Source organism: Lissotriton vulgaris, chromosome 3_1, assembly GCF_964263255.1.
Source record: "Lissotriton vulgaris chromosome 3_1, aLisVul1.2, whole genome shotgun sequence".
Classification (NCBI taxonomy): Eukaryota; Metazoa; Chordata; class Amphibia; order Caudata; family Salamandridae; genus Lissotriton; species Lissotriton vulgaris.
This window is the reverse complement of record NC_141689.1, coordinates 349056191-349062190: the sequence shown is the minus strand read 5'-3', so window position 1 is coordinate 349062190 and position 6000 is coordinate 349056191.

Here is a 6000-nt window from a genome sequence, read left to right as displayed (position 1 = left end):
GTCTCTCCTAATACTCCATTACACTAACTCCCACCAAACGCTTATCTTACCTGTAATTTGTGTTTGAAAGTAGGGCTAGGCCCAGGGCTTGCTCCACGGGAAATGGCGATTAAGGTTGGCAATCCTTGGCGGATGAAATGTCCTCATTACGGTGGTACTAGTGGTGTGACACAGTGGCAGTTGCATGCCTATGGAAAAAAAGAAAATGAAACCTGGTTTGTCTCTTTACTGGAGCATTACAACGGTACGATAGAGAATATAGCAGGTGACAGTACACTAGAACAGTGCCACAATGTAGCCTAACAAATGGTTAAGTATTGAAAGTATAACTAGTACTTGCGTTGAATTTCTTTGACATTGGCTACTACTACAAGAAATAGTACTGAAGCTGAGTAAGTCTAGAATATATCCTCGGATTCCTTCACCAGCCTGTTGCTATGACCTTATCCTCCCCAGCAAGTGTGTGGAATTATTGATACCATTTAGTCACACATCAATCAAAACCACACAGCCCGGGGGAAGAATGTTTGGGTTTGGAAAATGGATGGGAATGGGGGTTTCTTTTTGGGTAGGTTTTGTTGAGAGAAGAAAAAAAAGCACAGCATGGACAAACAATAATTGAAGATAAAGAAATCTTTGGGTACAAAGCTAACAATAAATCTTTTAAGTGACATAAAGGAAGTGCATACACTACTGCATGCATTGTTACTGAAAAGTAAGTAGTACTTTCGACAACCGTGAATGACAGAATGCGACAGTACAGGGCTGCAGCGTTTTCACTTGCCTATCTCTGCACTCAGAGAAACACTTCTTACATTAAATTAGGTTTAAAAAATAACCGAAGTAAAACCTATAGAATGGCTGTAGGGATCAATTTAGAAGCAGAGAGAGATCCAAGAAATGCAGAGTCACACTCATAGAAGTTCACAGCAATAACATTACTTAAAAAAACATTACAAAAGAATGGATACTGTATCTGTATGTTGTTGTAGTTGTCCTGTTAATTTAGTAAGTAAGTTGCACGCATAAAACCATTCCTCTTATTAGCGGCACTCCTTCATTCCAGCTGACGCTCCGTCCATCAATGTTGGTGACCAGAAGACACCCTGTCCACTGCCTGCCTGGCGGATGCTGAATTGCGGCTCGCTAATGTGAAGCCTGACTTCATCCTTTTTTCCCCATTGCACAGACTGAAACCCGGCCTGTAATTATTGATGGAAAAACAGGAAGTGATATTAGAACACCACTGACAAATAAATATAAGGTATGTACGCTGTATAGTGCAAAAAGTCACACTTTGAGTTTCCTAATAGACAGTACAATATTTTTGAAAGTGCGTACTCTGTCTGAGTCTCCTTTTGAAGGATAAGTATTGGCAAATTAATTTAGCGGATCTTTCCCCTCAAGCTAGGTGTACTGTAAACTGTGTTTTAGAACAAAATTAGACCTTCCCAGCAGTGCTCCCACACAGACCCTTACTAAAGCCAGTTGCAAAAATGTAGAAGACCCCCAATCAGATCTCAAAAAACGAGGCCTAGCAGAAAACTGGTGACAAAACGTACTTCGAAAGTAAAAGTAGGCCCAAATACCCCCTTACCCACCGTGGATTGTATTCAAACCACTTGCAAGCAAGCAAAAGTATCCATACCCAGCATCGCTCCAAGACTCGCAAACCCCCCCACAAACAGCCCCCACCCAAACACATGCAATACAAATACTGCTAACCCTAACTAGCCCTAAGTTAAGAATAGTGGAAAACGCTTTCTTTAACTATGCCAAATCCCCCCTTTCCCACCATGAATTTTCTTCAAATCACTTGCAACCAAAATTACACATTCCCACGAGTGCTCTAAGAAGACCCCAGAACTCAGTTGCAAAAATCTAGAACACCCCGAAACACATGCAATCCTGCTGCTAGGGCTAACCCTAACGAACCCTAAGTTACAAAAAGTGCCAAAAGGCTTTTCTGCATGGATTGTGTCCAAACCACTTCAAAATGTCAGAAATAGCAAAAAAAAATTCAGCATGGATTTTGTCCAAACCACTTCTATCCGGTATTAGACCTTCCCAGCAATGCCCCAAGACGCGCCAACCCACCCGCAAAAAAGCACAACACCCCCAAACAGCCAAAAAGGGAAATATCATACTTACAATATTTATCGGCCTTCGGTCCAAACGCGCTGTGCAGCTAGGTCATAACTCCCGTTTTCCACCACGGATTTCCTGAAAAGCAAGTGCAATCAAGATTAGACTGTCCCAGCAGTGCTCCCAGACCCCAAAACTCACCCACAAACACCCGGAACCCCCCCAAAGAGCACCTCAAAGGCAAGCAAGTCAGCAAAAACGCAAAACAATTCTCGCCTCCGATTTGGTCCAAACCACTTTAATCCGGTATTAGAGCTTCCCAGCAATGGCCCCAAGACCCGCCAACTCACCCGAAAAGAAGTAGAAGACCCCCACAAGTGCAGAGTCTTTCTTCATTGGGCGTAATGCAGCCCTCTGCTTTGAGGGAAATAGGAGTCTGGAGGAGGAGGATCGAGGAGCATGTTCTTGTGAACTTGTGAACCTGAGGAATGCAGACTGCGTCACCTTCAACTCAATAAGCAAACAAGTGAAGACAGTTCTGCTGATGGGCTTGTTTTTGTGATTAGGTGATTAAAGTTTTAATTATATTAACTGTGCAAAACAAAGAAAGACAGACACACAGGAATAAAAGTGAATAAGGACGAAAAAGAAAGTTATTGATTCATTGGCTCATTTTCAGGGCTCGGTGTCAGGGAATAAGAATAAGAGTTCGTCCTCATACTCTGCGAATTCAGGCAGGGGTAGGTCAGTGTCACCTAACTGAGAAGAAATTCCCTCATCTAAGTTGCTGTTCTCCTCGTCTTCATCCGGCGTGTGTTCTCGTACTTTGTAATCTGGTGGTATGAGGTGCTGATTCATCTTGATCATTGTTAACCTCTCCACATTTGTGGGCGAGAGGCGGGTCTGTTTGGAAGTTACAATGCCACCAGCAGCACTGAAAACACGTTCAGAAGACACGCTTGCGAGTGGGCAAGACAAGTAGATTATAGCCAGGTTGGAGAGCTGTGCCCACAATTCTTTTTTCCCATGCCAATACGCCAATGGGTCAGCATTAACATAGACCTCTGTTGAGTCATTCAGATAGTCCTGCACCATCGACTCAAGGTTCTCCAAGGTTCCTCCACTTTGCTTACTTTTTGCTGGGACCTTTTGAGAACCCAAGCCAAGTTAGCCAATCCTCTTCTTCACCCAATGTTACTGTTGTGTCTGGTGCAGATGATCCGGTTGCCGGTGTCTTTAACGGCTGAGATGTCACTTGTGCCACAGCCACAGGTGCAGAAGTGGATTCTTTTGACTGGGGATGGCCTGCTGATGCTGATGTACTGCCTTTTCCTTCAATTTGCTGCCGTTCTCTTTCAAACCTCATGGCTGACAAGGCTAGCCAACGTTTGTAATTTGTAACATCTTCATCATCAAAAGGAAAGAATGCTCGGCCTGCCAGCGCCTTTTTGTAGCGTGGATCCAGAATAGTAGCACAAATGTAATGCTGTTCTGAGTGGATCATTTTAAGACGTTCATCGCCAAGTAGGCGCTCTAATAATTTCTCCGCCAAAACAAAAGCGTCATGCTTTTTAAAATCTTTTTGAAACATAGAAGACACCGCCTTCAGTTGGTGCTCCAGCATGCGCAACAATGGGATAGCTTTTCCAAATTACAGTCCTCCTTGCTGACTGCACGCGTGAAGACCTCAAAAGGACGAAGCATGTCTGTCAGGCTTTTAACTAGGTTCCATTGCGCCGCATCTAGCCTCAGGTCCTTCTGAGCTGTACCCAGTGTTAAGAAATAGTGATCGAGTACCGTATACTGCTCATACAGACGCTCAAGCATGTAGAAGGTTGAGTTCCAACGTGTTGGCACCTCCTGGATGAGTGCTTTCACTGGCATTCGACGTTCATGTAGCAGGCTCCCCAGATGCTTCCGGGCCTTAAAAAAATGGCTGAAATGGTTGCACATTCTTCGGCAGGTGGCCACTAACTCGCACGCTGGACTTTCTTCATCACTCAAGAATTTTTTAACAACCAGGTTTATACAGTGCGCCAAACACGGCACTCTGAAATAGTGACCCTGATCCATGGCTTTAACTACATTGGCGCCATTATCCGTGGAAACATAACCAATCTGGCGGTTTTTTGGGGACAGCCAGTGAAAGACCTTTGTGTTAAACTCATTCAAAATGTTTTCTGCTGTATGACGTTTCTCCAAGCCAAACATGGCTAGTGTTGCATGTTTCCGAGCAGCTTTAAAAACTTGGTCCGGGTCAACACCTGCGTTTAGCTTTGCTTTAACCCCTGAAAAAGAGACCCAGTGTGCAGTGATGCACATGTAATCAGCGCCTGCGCCACTGGTCCACATGTCTGTTGTCAGATGTATAGTGTGAACAGCACTATTCTGCAAAGCTGCCCCAATCACCTCCAGCACATCTTCATGTAGTGCTGGAACCACAACCATTTCGGGCAGAGAGCTGCCACTAATTCTAGAAAACCAACCCCTTCTACAAAAGAAAATGGGAGAAGGTCCAGAGCTAGCATTTTAGCCAGCTTAGTGTTATACAGACGCGTCAGTAGGTGGTTGCGATCATATGGTGCGTCTCAAAACAACATGGTTCTAATGTTGCCCTTGACCATGCTTTTACGGGATGATGATGATGATGACTTCTTCGACCCAGTTACGCTCGCTGATGAACTTTTTCGCATTGGTGTCTCACTCTCTCCCACACTCTTAGTGTGGCTCACAGGGGGTGTGCTGCTGACAGGGGTAAAGGGTGTAAGTGAAGTGTTTGACACTTCTTCCTCCTCGTCATCATCAGCGTTTTCTTGACTTGCAATTCGGGCTTCCTTGATCTCCTTTAGGTGCGCAAACCATTGGACAGCATGCTGTCTCTTAAGATGACCTCTCTGGCCTCCGGTACCATAGTTGGTACCAAACTTACCACGACTAACTGCAACCTTACAAATGCTACAAATGGCGAAGTTTTCCTTCTTTGGGCAAACCCTAAAGAAGTCCCAAACTGCGGACTTGAAATGTCTGTCGGGCCGGAGGAGGCGGCGATACTGGTGGTGGTCACGCTGCTAATGCCAGATGAAGTGGAGGATGTTTATTGCCGAACTTTACTACGTTGTGCACTTTCACCACCACTAATTGAGGTCGAGGTGGATGGAGGTCCCTTCTGGCGAGGAAGAAATATGGAAGCGGTAGGTGTTGGTGTACTAGTTAACTCCAATGATTGTGGTGTTTTCATTGCCTCCTCATCGACAACATCATCATGCTCAGCAGCTTCTCGGGCTAGGGTCAAAATGTCTGTTTGCTGCATGCCCGCTGGGGCAGCAGTGACCTTTATGATGACTGGGTCGTCGTCGTGAGAGTCTTCATCAACAGGAGTATCAGCCACTTCTTGTTGAGCCTCATCACATTCCATAACTATGAGACTTTCGACGACCTTCCTTTTACGCTTAACTACCTTTGACAGATCATGGTGTGCCTCACTCTCAGACGGCAGTGATGGTTCCCAATTTAGATCCGTATCATCAGAAGGAGGTGGGCTTGAAGAAGATGTAGACACCACCCTTGATCTTTTCCTTGCTAGGGATTTGGAAGACAATGAATGATCATCAGGAGGAGTGACTTCCTCAAATGATACCTCGGCTTGATTGTCGATTTCCTGATGTGCCCCTACTTCAGGAGGAACAACTATTGTGGGCACTTGTGACCCTCCATGCACCTCTGTTTGCGCATCTCCTTGCGCTGCCTCTCCTTCCACATGTACTTGGGCTTGTACTTGCACATGTAGTTGTTGTTGCGGCTGTGGTTGTTCAACAATCGTCAGATGAGTTAAAACAACCTGTGTTGATTGAGGAACATTGCTGCTACTTTCTTGCGATGAGCCAACATCACTGGTCGATGGTGATTGAACAACTA